This window comes from Podarcis cretensis, assembly GCF_951804945.1.
Source record: "Podarcis cretensis genome assembly, chromosome: 4".
Classification (NCBI taxonomy): Eukaryota; Metazoa; Chordata; class Lepidosauria; order Squamata; family Lacertidae; genus Podarcis; species Podarcis cretensis.
In genome coordinates this window covers 8,867,192-8,888,529 of record NC_137173.1, presented here as the reverse complement: position 1 = coordinate 8,888,529, position 21,338 = coordinate 8,867,192, and the positions used below count along the sequence as shown (strand labels likewise).

The 21,338-nt window shown below is 46.8% G+C and overlaps 1 protein-coding gene across 1 annotated transcript in view; it reads left to right on the top strand.

Annotated features, from left to right (window-relative positions):
- WNT11 (Wnt family member 11) overlaps positions 1–21,338 on the top strand; it is a 63,566-nt gene that overhangs the window by 16,169 nt on the left and 26,059 nt on the right. The gene's annotated exons all lie outside the window — the stretch shown is intronic.

The following is a 21,338-nucleotide window of genomic DNA, read 5'->3' as shown; positions in this document are numbered from 1 at the left end:
ACTAGGCCTGCGGGAAGCATTATCCTTGTTTATTCATGTATCTGCCCCAACGGTGAAAATAGTTGGGGGAATGTGCGCAATTTTAACTTGGTTTCTTACTGGAACCCCAATATCTACCAACCAGAGCTAGGTTCAAACAACAGACAGAATGAAAGCCCATAGATTTATTTACAGTACCAGAACTGAACTCATGGTCTTTTCAACACAGACATCCGCACGTAGATAGCATTTCTTCAGCCCAATTTAGGTAGAAAAAAATTGTTTCGTTGTTGCTGTTGTTAAACAATTGCGAGTCAAGCCGCCTTGCTGATCTTCTGAAAATCACCAGTCTACCATTCACCCATATTTATTGCACACAATCTCTTTAAACATACCACCTACATGGATGGTGTTTGTGTGCATGTGTGTAATGTACAGCTTTCTCTCCCAACCGCTTTTGGCTAAGGGAAACTGGTCAGATTTTGAAAGACGGACTTTTCTGTTTGCCAGGAAACATCAAGAAATATCACTCAAGTCAGCCCAACAGTTTACACCCAGGCTTTAGCTAAAGCTCACGCCGTTTCGTTCCAAGTTGTTCCTTGATTCCTCTGATAGCTGATTTTGGTTGACTCAACCTGTGATCAGTGCCGGATTTATGTATAAGCTAAACAAGCTACAGCTTAGGGCCCCACTCTCTTGGGGCCCGCCAAGAAATTTAAAGAAAAAAACTGGATGTACCGTACATTTTCAAAATATAAGATAAAATAAATAAATAAATAAATAAAACCTACATACAGAAACAGTGTTTTGTGTTGTGTAGGCTCCTAGGATGTAAGTCATGGGCCCCGCCTGCTAGCCTGCTCTCTAAAATATCACTGGTTTGCTCCTTTCTATATATAGGGTGCCTACATTCTGCATGGACTTTTCAACAATTACTTTGATAAAATACATATTTTGTTATGTGCAAAAGGATTGAGGTACCTATCAGGTCCATAAATTACCATCTAGCATATATCCAACACAAAAAAACAGTGACAATTTGTTGTTGACAAAGGACAGCTGGACATATAAAGGGCCCCATTACCTTCAGTAGCTGAGGGCCTCATCAAACCTTAATCCGGCCCTGCCTGTGAGTTTGTCCTAGTGTGGTGAGTTATGCAGAAAAGAGGACACCCATTTGCATAAGATTTACACGTGGTAATGTATGCATATAGACACAAATGTAGGATTAATAACCATAAATTAAATAGAAATGCAATGCATTTCGCCCTAGTGGAGAAGGCACCAAATGGCCTGTCTTCCTGTTCAATCTACTGACCAGATGCCACTGACTCCTGGTTTTTTAATCTCTGAACCAGACTTGGACAGAAAAGGTCACCAGTGGAGCTTCAAGCTGGCCTGAGAAAGAGTCTCAGAGGCTGGATAGACAGCGTGGGAGGGATGCTCTTGAACCCTGGGATGGAAGCTCCCATCCCTGTCTAAGCTGGGTCACCACCCAATAATAATAATAACGATAACGATAACGATAACGATAACAATAATAATAATAATAATAATAATAATAATAATAATAATAATTTATTTATACCCTACCCATCTGGCTGGGTCTCTCCAGCCACCCTGGGCAGCTTCCAACAAAGTATTAAAATACAGTGGTCTGTTAAACATTAAAAGCTACCCTAAACAGGGCTGCCTTCAGATGTCTTCTAAAAGTTTGGTAGTTATTTTTCTCTTTGACATCTGGTGGGAGGGTGTTCCACAGGGCGGGCGCCACTACCGAGAAGGCCCTCTGCCTGGTTCCCTGTAACTTGGCTTCTCGCAGGGAGGGAACCGCCAGAAGGTTTTCGGAACCGAACCTCAGTGTCTGGGCAGAATGATAGGGGTGGAGATGCTCCTTCAGATATATTGGACCGAGGCCGTTTAATGTCTTTAAAAAATGTGTTAGGGTGTTCAGATTTTCTGTAGAGTAGTCTGGGTGGGTGGGGATAGCTCAGTTGGTAGAGAATCAGACTCTGAATCTCAGGGACTTGGGTTTGAGCCCCGTGTTAGGCAAAAGATTCCTGCATTGCGAGGGGTTGGACTAGATGACCCTTGGAGTCCCTTCCAACTTTTCAATTCTAATATTCAGGCCATCCCTTTCCCTGGAATCGCTGAGAGTTGAATCGCTGGCTTGGCTTGGAAAGGGGAGGCATGTCTTGCTCATAACTGGTTGTTGTTTAGTCGTGTCTGACTCATCGTGACCCCCTGGACCAGAGCACGCCAGGCACTCCTGTCTTCCACTGCCTCCCGCAGTTTGGTCAAGCTCATGCTGGTAGCTTCAGAACACTGTCCAACCATCTCATCCTCTGCCGTCCCCTTCTCCTTGTGCCCTCCATCTTTCCCAACATCAGGGTCTTTTCCAGGGAGTCTTCTCTTCTCATGAGGTGGCCAAAGTCTTGGAGCCTCAGCTTCAGGATCTGTCCTTCCATGGAGCACTCAGGGCTGATTTCCTTCAGAATGGATCGCTTTGATCTTCTTGCAGCATGGGACTCTCAAGAGTCTCCTCCAGCACACACGGCTGCCACATGGCAGGATCATGCTCCCTAGCCAGATGGAAACAGCTGCCACATGCCCTTTTGAGTGTCTGCTGCGTTAAAATGGAAAGAGCGAAATTCGTTGTGAGATCAGACATCGTAGCACCTGCATGTGGGGCTCTTCAGCTGATCCAGACGTTTAGAGCCCATTGAAAGAACGGAACTCCCTCCCAAAATAATATTGGGAACTGTAGCTTGCTTAAGGGTGCTGGGGATAGTGGCTCTTTGTTGGTTAAACTACAGCTCCCAGGATTCTAGCAGGGCACGTGCTTCGAATGGTGATTTAACAGTTTGGCGTTTTACGCAGCCAAAATGTTGGCATGTGGAGTGCAGCTGTTCAAGATTCCAGCGGCTCCATTCCATTTCTCTTCCTCACCCCAGATTTTCCATTTCTCCCTCCTTCCAGCAGTGAGTGTAGTGCCAGCGTGGTGTAGTGGTTAAGAGCGGTAGTCTCGTAATCTGGGGAACCGGGTTCGCGTCTCCGCTCCTCCACATGCAGCTGCTGGGTGACCTTGGGCCAGTCACACTTCTCTGAAGTCTCTCAGCCCCACTCACCTCACAGAGTGTTTGTTGTGGGGGAGGAAGGGAAAGGAGATTGTTAGCCACTTTGAGACTCCTGAAGGGGAGTGAAAGGTGGCATATCAAATCCAAACTCTTCTTCTTCTTCTTCTGAGTCCTAATCCTAGTTTCTCTGTATTCATCCTCAAAGCAGCTTGTAGGAAGTTGAACCCCAGAATTGTAGAGTTGGGTCTTCTAGTCTGACCCCCTGAAATGCAGGCAGCTAAACTAAGGAACCCATGACAGATGGCCGTCCAACTTCTGTCTGAAAAGCTTCAAAGAAGGAGAGCCCAGAAGCTCTTGAGGGAGTCTTAAGATGGCCAAGGGTCCAGAAACCAAGCCTGATGAGGAATGGTTGAAGGAGCCGGGGATGTTTAGCTTAGAAAAGAGCTTGGAAAAGAGGAGTCTGAGAGTAGATAGGATAGCCATTGAGATATTGATCTCAAGGGCTGTCACACGGAAGATGGAGCAAGCTTGTTTTCTCCTGCTCTGGAAGGTAGGACTCGAACCCATGGCTTCAAGTTACAACATAGGAGATTCCAACTAAACATCAGGAATAACTTTCTGACAGTAAGAGCTGTTAGACAGTGGAACAGACTCCCACTAGAGGTGGTGGATTCTCATTCATTTGAAGTTTTTAAGCAGAGGTTGGATGGCCATCTGTCATGGATACTTTAGCTGAGATTCCTGCACTGCAGAGGGTTGGACTAGATGGCCTTTGGGGTCCCTTCCACCTCTACAATTCTATGATTGTCTGTGTTTGTTCCCTTCCAGTATCTGAAGATAGCTATCGCATCCCTGAAGGCAGCCCTGTTCAGGGAAGTTTTTAATATGTGACATTTTAGTGTATTTTTCATCTTTGTTGGAAGCCGCCCAGGGTGGCTGGGGAAACCCAGCCAGATGGGCGGGGTACAAATAAATTATTATTATTATTATTATTATTATTATTATTATTATTATTATTATTATCACCTCTCAGTCTAAAGAACCATGGTAATAACAATAGCCATAATTATTATTTTTTTAAAAAATATTTTATTAAAGTTTTCTTGGTTTACAAAGGTATGCACAATGTCTCTTTTTTCAAGTTACATTTTCCATAGGTCAGTTTCATTTGTTGAGACATTAGGGTTACATTAGGAAGAAATGTTACATTAGGAAGAAGGGTTAAACCACAAAGCCTAGGACTTGCCGATCAGAAGGTCGGCGGTTCGAATCCCCACGATGGGGTGAGCTCCCATTGCTCTGTCCCAGCTCCCGGGAGCTGGAATTTGCACGCCTAGGATCAGGCCCCCAGTTCTGTAACGTGCACTGGGTATGTGGAAGAAATAGCGTATTTTTTGCTCTATAACACGCACATGGTTTTTAGAGGAGGAAAAAAAATGTTCTAAACGAAACAGTGGATGTATGATTTTTGTGGTTCATGCTGTGGCCACAGACATGTGATCTGAAGGTGAGTTTGGGGTAGCCCAATGCAAAAAGCCTGAGGATCCATGTGGATCCATGCTTTGTAAGCATGTTTTTGCACCACTGCAGGGGCTCTTCTCCCGCTTTGCTGTTTCAAAGCGAGCAATGGAGGAGGGAAGGAAGGGGAACCATGGATCCTCTGCTCACGACTGCAGCAGATCCCCCCGCCATCCGTAGGCATTCGCTCCATAACACGCACAGACATTTCCCCTTACTTTCTAGGAGGAAAAAAGTGAGTGTTATGGTGCAAAAAATATGGTAGATTATGAGGAGTTGGGAAATGGCTTTTTAAAGATGTCCACTAGGGGGAGTTGCTGGCAGTATGGACACGAAGGGTATCCTTATTAAAGAAAAAAATTAATTGGTACCAAGCAAGGCAAAATTTAAAGGAAAAAAGGTGAAAAATACATATCTCCTACCAGCAGATTTCTGTTGTGGCCATGGTCTTATTTTTAAGAATAATGCCCATGGTATTTTGGGCAGTGGTGTCCTGACGATTTTTTATTGGTTTATGGATCTGTTGCTTTTATATGCCATTTTTTCCTTCAGTAATCTCAAGGTGGTGTTCGTGGTTCTCCGCCCCCATGTAATATCCTCACAACAACCCTGTGAGGGAGGTCAGATTAGGAAGCAGGGACTAGCCCAAGTGAGCTTCATATGGCTAAGCTGGCATTCAACCCCTGGTTTCCCAGGTCCTAGTCTGAAGCTCTAACCACTACACCACACTCCCTTTTGATATGTGGGTGGAACAGGAATCTCACTCATTGAGAGACAACACTGCAGCCAGGAATCTCAGCTAGCATTGCTCAGAAAGGCCTCTCACTTTTCCTGAGGCCTTGGAGAACGTTTGGCAGTTTGAGAAAGCAAAAACTGGCCTCGATGAACCACTAATCTCACTTACTTTAGGAAAACTTTGCACATTCGATAAAATAATAATAATAATAATAATAATAATAATAATAATAATAATAATACAATCATACCTCTTGTTGCGTTTGCTTCACATTGCAGCTTTTCTGGTTGTGAATGCGGCAAACCTGGAAGTGTATAATTCCGGGTTTTGCAGTGCGCACATGCGCAGAAGCGTTCTGCACGCTTTGCACATGCGCAGAAGCACTCTATCACACTCCGCGCTTGCGCAGAAGCGCCGCTCTAGTTATGGACTTTTCAGGGTGCAAACAGCACCCCGGAACAGATCGTGTTCGCAGCTAGAGGTACCATTGTAATAATCATAATCATAATCATAATCATAATCATAATCATAAACATAATCATAATCATCATAATATATGTTGCCCATCTGACTGGGTTTCCCCAGCCACTCTAGGCAGCTCCCAACAAAAAATGATACAGCATCAAACACTGAAAAGAATTCCCTGACCAGGATCCCTGGATATGGGGGTTCCAAACAATCAGGGATCCCAGGTTGCAGATCTCTCTGAGACCTTGCACAGATGGGCTAATGATCTGACCCGGTGGGAGGCAGCTTCACACGGCCTTTGGGGCTGACCGCACCAAACAAAAGCTGACAAATGTCCCCGAACATGCTGGCCTCCCTGTGCGCTTGCGGAGCCAAACTCTCGCAGCTGGCATGAACTTCAAGGCGGGTTTCCTATTTGAATTCAGCAAAGCAGGGCCTGCCAATGCCCAGAGAGGAGCTGGCTGAGCCTCATTCGGCGGCACGTAATATTTTATATTTGACTTGTTTAGCCTGCAGTCTCTGGGTTGCTGCTCTGAAGCTCTGCTGCCTCCGGTGAGCTTACTCCTGAGTAATGGGGTGGGAAGCCTGCAGCGCTGGCTCATTGCGCAAAGATGATTGTCTTGCTCTGTGCGTTCCCTTTGCGAGTCGACAAGGCGAGGGCATCCAGCTCCTTCCCTTTCTTTCCCGTCCAGCGGGCAAACATTGTCGTTGTTTGTTAAAGGCTGGCTGCTCTTCTGATATTTTCCTGCTGAAAAATCTCAGCCGCGTGCCAAGGCGAGAGGGAGAGCGGGGTGACACATATTGTTGACTCAGACCTTGTTCGCACATTTCGGTTTGGGTTGGCTAACCCACAGTCTTTTCGGCTTCTCTGGATGCCGGGCTCCTGGGGGAGCTGGCAATTGCTTCCCAGGCATTTTTCTTCCTCTCCCCACGCTAAATGGTTACCCTTGGAAAGCTGTGCCCAGAAGACAAAAGCTGCAATACAGCACAGCGCTAAGAGGTTTTGACGCAGAGAGGCGACGGGCAGCCTCCCTCTGCAGGGCAAGCCACAAAAGCTGCATTCCAGTACAAAACTAAGAGTTCTTCATGCAGAGAGGCGATGGGCAGCTTCCCTCTTGAGGGCAAGGCATCAATGGAAGTGCCTTTACAGAACATCTGAAGCAGTTGATGGCTGATGCTTCCTGAATGGCAAAAGGAACGGCTTTTCGGAGTTCAGGGGCCATGGTGGAAAAGGCCAATTTGGGCCTCCTTGAGACACTCTATAAGGTGTGCTGTCATTTTCCCAGATGATCCAGGTATATCCAGGTGATCCTTCTGGCAACCTGGTGCTGAGCCTCATAAGTAAAGGTAAAGGGACCCCTGACCATTAGGTCCAGTTGTGGCCGACTCTGGGGTTGTGGTGCTCATCTCGCTTTATTGGCCGAGGGAGCCGGCGTACAGCTTCCGGGTCATGTGTCCAGCATGACTAAGCCGCTTCTGGTGAACCAGGGCAACGCATGGAAACGCCGTTTACCTTCCCGCCAGAGCGGTACCTATTTATCTACTTGCACTTTGACCTGCTTTCGAACTGCAAGGTTGGCAGGAGCAGGGACCGAGCAACGGGAGCTCACCCTGCCGCAGGGATTCGAACCGCTGACCTTCTGATTGGCAATTCCTAGGCTCAGTGGTTTAACCCACAGCACCACTCGTGTCCCTGCTGAGCCTCATAGGTTACAAAAAAACCTTGAACATAGCCTGATAGCTCATTGGTTGCTTGTGCAGTTCCCTTAGTACAGGGATGTCCAATTCCCAAGAGACTACGATCTATTCACAGAATACAGTGGTACCTCAGGTTACATACACTTCAGGTTACAGACTCCGCTAACCCAGAAATATTACCTTGGGCAGCGCGGCGGCAGCGGGAGGCCCCATTAGCTAAAGTGGTGCTTCAGGTTAAGAACAGTTTCAGGTTAAGAACGGACCTCCGGAATGAATTAGGTACTTAACCCGAGGTACCACTGTAAAAAACTGGCAGTGATCTACCCCTTTTGAGGGCTTTTTTAAGGGAGGAAAGTTCCGTTTTTTTGGGGGGGGGGGTTCAAGCCAAACTTATTAAGCTTTTGTAAGGGAGGGAGGAAAGTCATGTTGTTGAGAGAAATACAGTGGTACCTCGGGTTAAGTACTTTATTCGTTCCGGAGGTCCGGACCACTCGACCCCGATCAACCTGCTGGACATCCGTGCCTTAGCAGAAGTGACCAGGTGTACTACTCAACTACCAGCACATTGCAGTAGTCTAATCATGAGGTTACTGACACATGAATTGTGGTGCATGTGTACCTCTCTCTCTCTCTCTCTCTCTCTCTCTCTCTCTCTCTCTCTGTGTGTGTGTGTGTGTGTGTGTGTGGAGTTTGGGCAATGACCTTTGGCTGTAAGCTCTAAGGCATGACGACAAGTGTATGTTCCTGATTTGGCCTGTGAAATGTTGGAAGTCGATGAAATACTCTGCCTGTGGATAGTTAGCATGTCAGGCGTTAGGGATGCAAAACAAGAAGTTTTTAATTTCATTGCCACACTTGTTTTGTTCTCCAATCCTTCTTTTGTTTGTCTTTGTTACAATCACATTTGTTTCATTATTCAGTTGTCGCACTTAGATTTGTTTTGTTAGCTTGCAATTGTTTCCCTGTGTGTCCTTCCCCTCCTTGCATCGCCACTGCCAGCACAGTTCGCTTTGGCAGCTCTTTCTGGTAGCTACCAGTTTAAAAACCAGAATGTCCCAGAGGTTACATCATCCTGGGACATTCTTGAGGGACCGGGGTGTGTGTGTGTGTGTGTGTGTGTGTTCCACTTCTATTTACCCTCAACCCCCATGCATCATAATGGGTATCTGGTTGCTGGACTAGATGGGGAATTAGCCTTCTCCAACAGACTCTTTGTATGGTCCTATGATATAGTGGAAATAAGGAAAATCATTCCCTTTCATTCCTCAATGCATTTGTTTCAAAATGCTTGGAAATTGAATTAAATCATCTCCAGTTCAATCATTCCAAAATGAGAGGAATTTCTAGGCTGTTGTTGTTTAGTCGTTTAGTCGTGTCTGACTCTTCGTGACCCCCTGGACCAGAGCACGCCAGGCACTCCTATCCTCCACTGCCTCCCGCAGTTTGGTCAAACTCATGCTGGTAGCTTCGAGAACAATGTCCAACCATCTCGTCCTCTGTCGTCCCCTTCTCCTTGTGCCCTCCATCTATCCCAACATCAGGGTCTTTTCCAGGGAGTCTTCTCTTCTCATGAGGTGGCCAAAGTCTTGGAGCCTCAGCTTCAGGATCTGTCCTTCCAGGGCTAATTTCCTTCAGAATGGAGAGGTTTGATCTTCTTGCAGTCCATGGGACTCTCAAGAGTCTCCTCCAGCACCATAATTCAAGGCTAGTATGTATTAGTTTTGCAAGATGTAAACAAGATGATTATGATTATATACATGATGGAGCATTATGACAGCCATCCTGTTTTGGTTCCATGCAGGATCCAATGGAGCAAGGCTGGTTGGTTATTTCAGCACCATGGAGAGATCCCAGTGAGCAAGGTGCTCCAAGAAAGGCTGTTGTCGAACTAAGTGCCTTTGAGCCTCTACCTTGCAGCTCACCTCTCTTAGGACCTACTGTCTTGAGCAGGGGTCAGCAAACCTTTTCAGCAGGCCTTGGGGGGGGGCAGACTATAGTTCTTTTGGGGGGGTAATGAACGAATTCCTATGCCCCGCAAATAACCCAGAGATGCATTTTTAAAAAAATGACACCTTAAAGGTAAAGGTAAAGGTACCCCTGCCCGTACAGGCCAGTCTTGACAGACTCTGGGGTTGGTGCGCCCATCTCACTCACGAGGCCGGGGGCCAGCGCTGTCCGGAGACACTTCCGGGTCACGTGGCCAGCGTGACATCACTGCTCTGGCGAGCCAGAGCCGCACACGGAAACGCCGTTTACCTTCCCGCTGGTAAGCGGTCCCTGTTTATCTACTTGCACCCGGAGGTGCTTTCGAACTGCTAGGTTGGCAGGCGCTGGGACCGAGCAGCGGGAGCGCACCCCGCTGCAGGGATTCGAACCGCCGACCTTTCGATCGGCAAGCCCTAGGCGCTGAGGCTTTAACCCAAACACGCCAATTCCCGAACTGTCCGCAGGCCGGATTTAGAAGGCGATTGGGCCGGATTTGGCCCCCGGGCCTTAGTTTGCCTATCCATGGTCTTGAGTCTTTTAAAGCTCTAATAACTCAGGCACAAAATATCTGAAAGACCATCTCCACTCTTACCAACCTTCTTGGGCACTAAGCTCTGCAGAAGGAGCTCTCTTGGTAGTTCTACCACTCTCAAAAGTGCAGGGAATGGCAGCCTGGGACGGTGCTTTCTCGGTGGCAGCCCATGAACTGTGGGGTCTCCCACCCTACAGAGCTTCTTCTAGCATCCTCATAATACAGCTTGTGCCCTATGCTGAAGTTGCATCTCTTTGCCTTGGCCTTTGGCAGTTAAGGTTTTGTGGGACCCACCTTTTGGGCTTATACCCAATTTATACCATTCTGTTTTAGAATGGTAATGATTTAATTGGTTTTTTAAAAAACACACACGAATAATTGCATGTTCTATTGTTTTAACCTGCCTTGGGACCTTATGGCGAAGGGCAGGTACAATATCCCATTATTTTATTTTATTTTATTTTATTTTATTTTATTTTATTTTATTTTATTTTATTTTATTTTATTTTATTTTATTTTATTTTATTTTATTTTATTTTATTTTATCACATCTGACTGGGCTAGCGCTAGCCACTCTGGGTGGCTTCCAACATATATAATAATATATTATATAATAATAATTTATTATTTATTCCCCGCCCATCTGGCTGGGTTTCCCCAGCCACTCTGGGCGGCTTCCAACTGAATATTAAAAGCAATACAGCATCAGACATTAAAAACTTCCCTAAAGAGAGCTGCCTTCAGATGTCTTCTAAATGTCAGTTGTTTATCTCCTTGACATCTGATGGGAGGGTGTTCAGCAGGGTGGGTGCCACTACTGAGAAGGCCCTCTGCCTGGTTCCCTGTAAACTCACTTCTCACAGGGAGGGAACCACCAGAAGGTCCTCAGCGCTGGATCTCAGTGTCCAGGCTGGATGATGGGGGTGGAGTTGCTCCTTCAGGTATACTGGGCCTTTGAAGCCGTTTAGGTCAGCACCAACACTTTGAATTGTGCTCGGAAACGTACTGGGAGCCAATGTAGGTCTTTCAAGACCAGTGTTATGTGGTCTCGGTGGCTGCTCCCAGTCACCAGTCTAGCTGCCACATTCTGGATTAGTTGTAGTTTCCAGGTCACCTTCAAAGGTAGCCCCACGTAGAGCGCATTGCAGTAGTCCAAGCGGGAGATAACTAGAGCATGCACCACTCTGGCCTTAAACAACCTCCCTAGACAGGGCTGCCTTCAAACATCTTCTAAAGGTTGTATTGTTATTGCCTCGGGGGGGGGGGGTCGCATAACTCCATACCGTCCAACATTTCTCTGATGAAAATAGGGCCGTCCTAAGGAAAAGCGGGATATTCTCGGTTGAAGCCAGAAACTGGGACGGCTTCTGTAAATTCGGGGGCTGTTCCTGGAGGATCAGCATCAGGCTTAGAATCAGGAAGCCACTCTGTCCCCTTTGCTACAGACATTTGGGGGCCTACAAATCTTTGACCTGGCCAATGATGCTGCTTCACTGTCCCTGGAAAGGTTGCACCGCGTGATAATCATAGAATCATAGAATCATAGAGTTGGAAGAGACCACAAGGGCCATCGAGTCCAACCCCCTGCCAAGCAGGAAACACCATCAGAGCACTCCTGACATATGGTTGTCAAGCCTCTGCTTAAAGACCTCCAAAGAAGGAGACTCCACCACACTCCTTGGCAGCAAATTCCACTGTCAAACAGCTCTTACTGTCAGGAAGTTCTTCCTAATGTTTAGGTGGAATCTTCTTTCTTGTAGTTTGGAGCCATTGCTCCGTGTCCGCTTCTCTGGAGCAGCAGAAAACAACCTTTCTCCCTCCTCTATGTGACATCCTTTTATATATTTGAACATGGCTATCATATCACCCCTTAACCTCCTCTTCTCCAGGCTAAACATGCCCAGCTCCCTTAGCCGTTCCTCATAAGGCATCGTTTCCAGGCCTTTGACCATTTTGGTTGCCCTCCTCTGGACACGTTCCAGTTTGTCAGTGTCCTTCTTGAACTGTGGTGCCCAGAACTGGACACAGTACTCCAGGTGAGGTCTGACCAGAGCAGAATACAGTGGCACTATTCCATAGTATGTAGTTCAGCGCTTATTTATGCAACCGGAGCCTTCAGTTTTCTAGAGTCAGGAAAATTCTCTCCAGAGCATTAGAGACTCAAAGAGCTGGAGAGGGTCTGGTACCATGTTACCTGCTATACCTTATTCCTGCTTCTGAGTGAATGTGTTCAGCCTGCCCAAGGCAATTACGTAAGCTGACAAACCCTGCAATATGCGCCTGGACTGGGAGTCTGTGGCAATCAGGCTTATGCTTTTCTGACAGTATCCCTAACACTATTTGAAAGCTTCATCAACTCGGTATAAATCAGATTTGACACTTGTTTATATTATCAGGGGAAGGGCTGAAGAGTGGTAATAACTTTTTTTTTTTTTTTAGAAAGAGAAGAATAATAATAAAAAAAAACCAGCTCTGTTCAAGATCTCAGGCAAGGAGAACTGTAGCTCAGGAAATTTCACCTAATAGGAGGGTACAAGCAGTGATGGATTTACATATAAGCTAAACAAGCTATAGCGTAGGGCCCCACTCTCTTGGGGGCCCCTAAAAAAATTACAGGGGAAAACCTGGATGTACATTTCCAAAATACAAGATAAAAAACAATTAAAATAAAACCTACATACAGCAACAGTGTTTTCTGTTGTGTAGGCTCCTATGATGTAAGTCATGGGCCCCGCCTGCTAGCCTGCTCCCAAAAACATCACTGGTTTGCTCCTTTCTATATATAGGGTGCCTAGATTCTGCATGGACTGTTATGTGCAAAGGGCTTGAGATACCTATGACCGTATTTTTCGCTCTATGGGACGCACCGGACCATAGGAGGGGAAGAACGGGGGGGGGGAATTCTCCCCCTCTCTGCTCAGCGCCCCTCCAGCGAAGTGGTAGGAGAAACGGAGCCCCTTCCATTTCTTTTCTTTTTTTAAAAATAATATTTATTCCAGTTTTAAAGGTTACAAAAACAAACAAACACTAAATTAAGCAAGAAAAAACAAAGCAACACATCACAATAGATACAAACAGACAAAAAATGAAGAAAAAAGCACACAAAAATACGAACAAAAAACAAATCAAACCTTCCCATAACTTATTTTTCATCTGCTTGTTTCCTTGACCTCCTCACACCTCCTTTTTTTGTATTCTAGTTCAATTACCGTATTTTTCGCTCTATAACACGCACCTGACCATAACACGCACATCGTTTTTAGAGGAGGAAAACAAGGGAAAAAACATTCTGAATGAAACAGTGGATGTATCATTTTTGTGCTTCATGCTGTGGCCACAGACATGTGATCTGATGGTGAATTTGGGGTGACCCAATGCAAAAATCCTGAGAATCCCTGTGGATCCATGCTTTGTAACCACGTTTTTGCACCATTGCAGCCCCAGGCAACAGTGGGTGCGTGATTTTTGGGGGGCAGGCTATAGCCATGGACATGCTATGTGCTCTGATGGTGAATTTGGGCTGACCCAATGCAAAGATCCTGAGGATCCATGTGGATCCATGTTTTGTAACCACGTTTTTGCACCATTGCAGCCCCAGGCAACAGTGGGTGCGTGATTTTGGGGGGGCAGGCTGTAACCATGGACATGCTATGTGATCTGATGGTGATTTTGGGATGACTGAATGCAAAGATCCTGAGGATCCATGTAGATCCATGCTTTTTAACCACGTTTTTGCACCATTGCAGCCCCAGGCAACAGTGGGTGTGTGGTTTTTTGGGGGCAGGCTGTAGCCATGGACATGTTATGTGATCTGATGGTGAATTTGGGCTGACCCAATGCAAAGATCGTGAGGATCCATGTAGATCCATGCTTTTTAACCACGTTTTTGCACCATTGCAGCCCCAGGCAACAGTGGGTGCGTGATTTTTGGGGGGCAGGCTGTAGCCATGGACATGCTATGTGATCTGATGGTGAATTTGGGCTGACCCAATGCAAAGATCCTGAGGATCCATGTGGATCCATGCTTTTTAACCACATTTTTGCACCATTGCAGCCCCAGGCAACAGTGGGTGCGTGATTTTTGGGGGGCAGGCTGTAGCCATGGACATGCTATGTGATCTGATGGTGAATTTGGGCTGACCCAATGCAAAGATCCTGAGGATCCATGTGGATCCATGCTTTTTAACCACATTTTAAGTGGGGAGGGAAGGAAAAACAAAGAAGGGACAAGGAGCAGGAGAGGGGTGTGCAGAGAAGCAGCTGGCTAAGAATGCAGGAGAGGGGTAGGGAGGAAAGGAAGGCAAAAGTTTTCCCTCACCTACCCACCCAAGCCAGCCAGCTCCCACGCTCTCTCTCTCTCTCTCTCCCTCCTGCATGTTTTCACTCTGCTTTCCCCTCTGCTTGCCTGGAGGGGAGGGGCTTTCCCTGCTCTTTGTTCCGTTTGAGCAAACACAGCAAGGAAACAGAGGTGGGTGGGCAGTAAGACCCTGAGGCAGAATGCCGGAAAGCAGCCGCTTCCTCTTTCAGGTTTCCCTTCTAGGAGACCCGCTATTTGATTTTTGCCTGCTTTTTTTTGCCTCCCCTTGCACTATTTGGCTCCAGGGACCACACATTCGCTCAATAACACGCACAGACATTTCTCCTTCCTTTTTAGGAGAAAAAATCTGCGTGTTATAGAAGGAAAAATACGGTAGATATTTCAGCAAATCCTTTCCATCTTTGTTTTTATCCTAATAATTTATCTTAAAGGTAAAGGTAAAGGTACCCCTGCCCGTACGGGCCAGTCTTGACAGACTCTGGGGTTGTGCGCCCATCTCACTTAAGAGGCCAGGGGCCAGCGCTGTCCGGAGACACTTCCGGGTCACGTGGCCAGCGTGACATCGCTGCTCTGGCGAACCAGAGCCGCACACGGAAACGCCGTTTACCTTCCCGCTGGTAAGCAGTCCCTATTTATCTACTTGCACCCGGAGGTGCTTTCGAACTGCTAGGTTGGCAGGCGCTGGGACCGAGCAGCGGGAGCGCACCCCGCCGCAGGGATTCGAACCGCCGACCTTTCGATCGGCAAGTCCTAGGCGCTGAGGCTTTAACCCACAGCGCCACCTGCGTCCCGTAATAATTTATCTTACCATACTGTAATTTTACATTCACCAATTAACAATCCATTATTACTTAATCCTTTATAACATTTCTGCTAAAGCCACATAACTTCATTCCAACATCCTTCTAACATTCCTTAATTTTACAATGTTTCTGTGAATAAACTTTAAATTTCTTCCAATCTTCTTCCACCGACTCTTCTCCTTGGTCTCGGATTCTGCCAGTCATTCCGCCAGCTCCATATAGTCCATCACCTTCATCTGCGGAGCCCCTCCCATTTCTCCTCCTGCTTCGCTGAAGGGGCGCTGCGCAGAGAGGGAAAACTGTGCAGCGCCTCTCCAGCAAAGTGAAGCCTGGAGAGCAAAAGGGATCAGTGTGCACCGACCCCACTTGCTCTCCAGGCGGCTATCCGCAAGCCTTCGGAGCTCAGCGAAAACTCCTACTGCTGTCCAAAGACTTGCGGATAGCTGCCTGAAGCCCCCGGAGCGCAGTGGGAGTTCACGCTGTGCTCCAGGGGCTTCAGTGAAAGCAACGCGAAGCCTCCGGAGTGCGGGCAGAGCTCTCCCTCTGCGCTTCGGAGGCTTCGCGCAGCTATCGCTGAAGCCAAGGAGCCTGCATTCACTCCATAGGACACACACACATTTCCCCTTAATTTTTGGAGGAGGAAAAGTGTGTCCTATAGAGCGAAAAATACGGTAGGTCCATAAATTATCATCTAGCATTTATTCAACACAAAAAACTGTGACAAATTGTTGTTGTCAAGGGACAGCTGGACATATAAAGGGCCCCATTACCTTCAGTGGCTTAGGGCCTCAAGAAAGCTAAATCCGGCCCTCGGTACAAGCCCGCAAGCCCAGGTCAGGGAAGGGCAATAGCTCAGTGGCAGAACATCTGCTTTGCGTGCAAATCATTGCTTCAACATGGGTGAGATTTGCTTCTTCCAGTACGCTGGTATTAGTTCGCTTGTCTTCTGATTTGAAAACTTCTCTGAATTTCTCTATGACTTCCCCTTTTATAACCAGGAAACCCCTGGAGGTTGGAAGTTGATTGCCCAAACTGAGATCTCAACATAACTCATATCCAAGATAATGGTTGCTGTAACTTAGCGGCGTAATATCTGCTTTGTACCTGGTTGGCTACTTTGAGAACAGGATTCTGGACTAGATGGACCATTGGCCTGATCTAGCGGGCTCTTGCTAGCGTGAGAAATTAGTGCAATTGTGCGATAGTTGGAGCATTCTTTGGCACTGCCCTTCTTTGGGATTGGGATGTAGACTGATCTTCTCCAATCTTCTGGCCACTGCTGAGTTTTCCAAACTTGCTGACATATTGAGTGTAGCACCTTAACAGCATCATCTTTTAAAATTTTAAATAGTTCAGCTGGAATACCATCACTTCCACTGGCCTTGTTATTTGCAGTGCTTTCTAAGGCCCATTTGACTTCATTCTCCAGGATGTCTGGCTCCCTGGAGAAGACCCTGATGTTGGGAAAGATGGAGGGCACAAGGAGAAGGGGGCGACAGAGGACGAGATGGTTGGATAGTGTTTTCGAGGTTACCAGCATGAGTCTGACCAAGCTGCGGGGGGCAGTGGAGGACAGGAGTGCCTGGCGTTCTCTGGTCCATGGGGTCACGAAGAGTCGGACACGACTAAACGACTAAACAACAACAACAAAGCGGGCTCTTCTTTTGTTCTTAAGCCTACAAACAGGATCTGAGTGCAACGGCTTTCTCCCCATATTCAATTCCCACCAAGTGATGTTCAAAGACATACACCTCAAACACTGGGAGGCAAGACACAGCCACTGAGACTGCTAGCCGCGATGATGCAGAAAGCCAGAAATAAACTCAAATCCCCCTGGTTTACTATCCCTAGTACTTCAAGACTTCCATAAAAGTGCCTGGCTTAAAACCGTCTACCAAAAACTTCACTCTTGTGGCCTATCCCCACAACACCTACTTGCTATGGGCCCCATTAAAGCAAAGAGTCTAACTGGTCAATGTCTAAAATATGTTGAGCATCAGAACAACCTGGTCACTATAAGGAAATTCTGCCCTTGGTATGTTCAGTTCCTACCTTATTTATTCAACATCTTTTTCAACGACTTGGATGATGGACTCAAGGGCATCCTGATCAAATTTGCAGATGACACCAAACTGGGAGGGGTGGCTAACACCCCAGAGGACAGGATCACACTTCAAAACAACCTTGACAGATTAGAGAACTGGGCCAAAACAAACAAGATGAATTTTAACAGGGAGAAATGTAAAGTATTGCACTTGGGCAAAAAAAATGAGAGGCACAAATACAAGATGGGTGACACCTGGCTTGAGAGCAGTACATGTGAAAAGGATCTAGAAGTCTTGGCTGACCACAAACTTGGCATGAGCCAACAGTGTGACGTGGCAGCTAAAAAAGCCAATGCAACTCTGGGCTGCATCAATAGGAGTATAGCATCTAGATCAAGGGAAGTAATAATGCCACTGCTCTGGTCAGACCTCACCTGGAGTACTGTGTCCAGTTTTGGGCACCACAGTTCAAGAAGGACACTGACAAACTGGAACGTGTCCAGAGGAGGGCAACCAAAATGGTCAAAGGCCTGGAAACGATGCCTTATGAGGAATGGCTAAGGGAGCTGGGCATGTTTAGCCTGGAGAAGAGGAGGTTAAGGGGTGATATGATAGCCATGTTCAAATATATAAAAGGATGTCACATAGAGGAGGGAGAAAGGTTGTTTTCTGCTGCTCCAGAGAAGCGGACACGGAGCAATGGCTCCAAACTACAAGAAAGAAGAATCCACCTAAACATTAGGAAGAACTTCCTGACAGTAAGAGCTGTTTGACAGTGGAATTTGCTGCCAAGGAGTGTGGTGGAGTCTCCTTCTTTGGAGGTCTTTAAGCAGAGGCTTGACAACCATATGTCAGGAGTGCTCTGATGGTGTTTCCTGCTTGGCAGGGGGTTGGACTCGATGGCCCTTGTAGTCTCTTCCAACTCTATGATTCTATGATTCTACCTCTCCATTTTGATTCTCTGGCCCCATATCTGTACAAACTTATTATCCCAGAAAAATAACAGTGGAGGGTTCCCTAATGCGTCAGCTCATCTTGAAAACAGAACCGGGTACTTCAGAGGTGGTGGGAGAAGTTGAAAACAATATGCAGGCTGCAGTGCCAAGGCATAAGGAAGATCGGCCATTTCTGGGTTGAGTTCCACCAAACGCCATGTTGTGCTCTAAGAAATGCCAGCCAGAACGCTCATAATTTTTCTGCCTCTCTCCCGATTCACCCACAGAGATGTTTCCAATTACGAAGCTTTAAAGCAAGAGGTTCAAACGTGAAAGATGATCAGAAACTATATTTATCCGTCATGGTCGGCTCTTTAGAGTGTGACTGGCTCTATGAGAAACAGCCCTGCCTAAGAGTTAACTAAATTCCTCTCTTTGATTCCACATTTTGAGATGTCTCGCTTTCCGTCATCTCACAAATCCTCCCTTACTCTACCAGAATTGGCCGTCCTATTAAAGTTTTAACACACAGAAGTTATAACCAAGTGCTCTTTAACGCATTTCGCTGATGAAAACAGTTGCCAGTTTCTAAGCTCCTTTCACAGAATGCTTGAGAGTGTTAAATGCCACCATTTGTAGTATGCTGTTTTGCACAAACGTTTTTTCTTTCTCCAGACCAGGACATGGTCTATCGTACATTTCTCCATGTGGCACACAAACACACAATTTAGGGAGGAATTCAATATAGAGCTAGAACATTTCTGCCTGCCTGATTGAATGATCTGCCCTTTCTTCTACCCACACACACACCTGAGCTGATTTTCTTTTGGGTCAGAACAGCCGGAAACCCATACCCTCCAACATTTCTCCAATGAAAATAGGGAAGTCACATTCCATAATGATATTTTACCGTTTAAACCCCATACACCTCACTGGGTTGCCCCAGCCACTCCCAACATATATAAAACAATAATAAAACTTTAAAAGAAAACCTTCTGGGAATATTCAGGGATGCAGGAGAGGATATATTGATTATAGCCTTTCCAACTTGTGTTAACAAGTTCCACAATTTAGCAGAGTAACATTCCCCCTTTTAAACTCACAGCGGATGCATTTGCTCAGGCTCGCTAAAGCCTCTATAATAACTGTTCTGGTATTTTCCCCTTATTCCCTCATAAAAGATAAGACACGACACAGTCTTCTATAAAAGTATAAAAAGAGTTTACTCACTCACATTCTGTTCACAATCGGATCCCAGAAGGCAGACTTAGCTTAGAAAAGTAACATACACTTGGAAACTATCTCATAAGAAGACAGTCCCTTTGTCCTCTCTTGCCAAGAGAGCATCTTTGGCTAAGCAGATGTTGCTTCTTCGATGTATGTAGTCAAAAGGGAGAGAGATGGCTGCCCTGCCCTGTGCTTTTGTCATTACCTGCACAGGTGAGGCCACGCCCACCTCTAGTCACATGCAGAGGACGTCTGTCCCAGCCCAGAAGGAAACAGGAAGTTTACCTGCTGGCTGGACAAACATTCCTCCCCATGTGTAAACATGTTCACTCTAGGAATGTTGTATTTGACTGCTCTTGTGTTTCACATCCCACACAGATGGCTTGGGGGGTCGGTTAAGTCCACACCCTCCAACATTTTTCCAATGAAAATAGGGACATCTTAAGGAAAAGTGGGACATTAGGGGATCAAATCAGAAACTGGGACGGCTTCTCTAAATTAGCGACGTCCCTGGAAAATAGGGACACTTGGAGGGTCTGGATAAACACAGAAGGGGAGAGGCATCTTGGGTTCAAGTTCTGCTTGTGGGTTTCCTATTGGGGCATCTGGTTGGCCACTGTGAGAACAGGATTCTGGATTAGATGGGCCACTGGCCTGAATCAGCAGGCTCCTCTTATGTTCTTACGTTAATTTCGGAAGGGGGAGAGGGCAGGTCCATAGCTATGTGGAGGCTAGACACCCCCCCCCAGGACAAGCCTCCAGAGGGGCGGCATTGAAGTTCCCAGTCTGTGTGGGTGTGGGTGGGTGTATGTGCATTGGGGTGGGTGTGCCAAACTGAGTCTTTGACCCGGGTGAAATAAAGTCTAGTCTCAGACGGGACACTGTTGACATCAACCCAGGTCTCTACAGATGCATGCAAGCCCACGAGTGCCCCATTGGTGACCCTGACCCACTTCTCAGCACTCACACCCCAAATGTGGAACCTCTCCCCCCCCCCCGAGGTTCACTCCTCAGCCCATACCAAAAGCTGATGAAAATGGATAAGTTTTGCGTGTTTAGACCTTTAAACCTCCCCCTTAAATAAATTCAGACAAGACTCAAATTTTGGTTTTTGGCAGAATTTAGACCACAACTTTATTGATGACTGGTTGCATAGGCTCTGGTTCGACTAGCTCCCTGCACTGTTGCAGGTAGCACTGACCCAGGGCACCAGCATAGGTCAGCCAAGGGTGAACACCTGGATAAGCGGAAAGCCGGGAACAGGCTATCTCTGCCACCCAAATGCCCCCCTGGACTCAGGCACGGGCACTACCCCCACAGGGCTTGACCAAACCATCGAGTCCCTGGATTTCTTTAACGGAATACCCTTCACATAGGGATGGCGAGAGCATTCTCCCATCCCTATCCCCTGAACCTTACAAGTTGTGATGATTTGCTACGTGGCAGGCGAAACCCAAATGGCAATAGCCAATCAGCCGAGTGGGGGAAATTCCTGCCATGCCCTGTCCCAACGACAGATGACACACGACAGCATAGCAAGGTCAAGCGCAAAGCCCTAAAAGTAGGGAGAGGTGGGCGGGTGTTCCGAATGCACGCGCCGAAAGAGGAAGTTCTGGGTCCCGTGCATGGGCATAAATAGGTCCCTCGAACCGTCTGGACTGCGTCCCATTGGCCTGATTGTACCCAGCTTCAAGGGACCTACCAATCGGGTGTTGTGGCTATCCAAACGTACCCACCCACAACACAGGGTTAGGTTGCCAGGTCCCACCGCAACACATGCCCTCTTTAAGGGAGGACCCGAATTGTCTAGCTTTTGAGGCAGCTTTCTGATAAACCTCTACCTGACTGAACCTAATTTTTAATCAGCCCCTCCTGTCGTTTTATTTTATTGGCTTCAATAGTCACATTATCATGTTCTTATGCTGTAAACGGCTCTGTAAAATTAGTATTGAAAAGCGGTATTAAAAATACCGCTTCTTACAGATAAATTAGAAACAGCTAAACAGTTAAAACAGT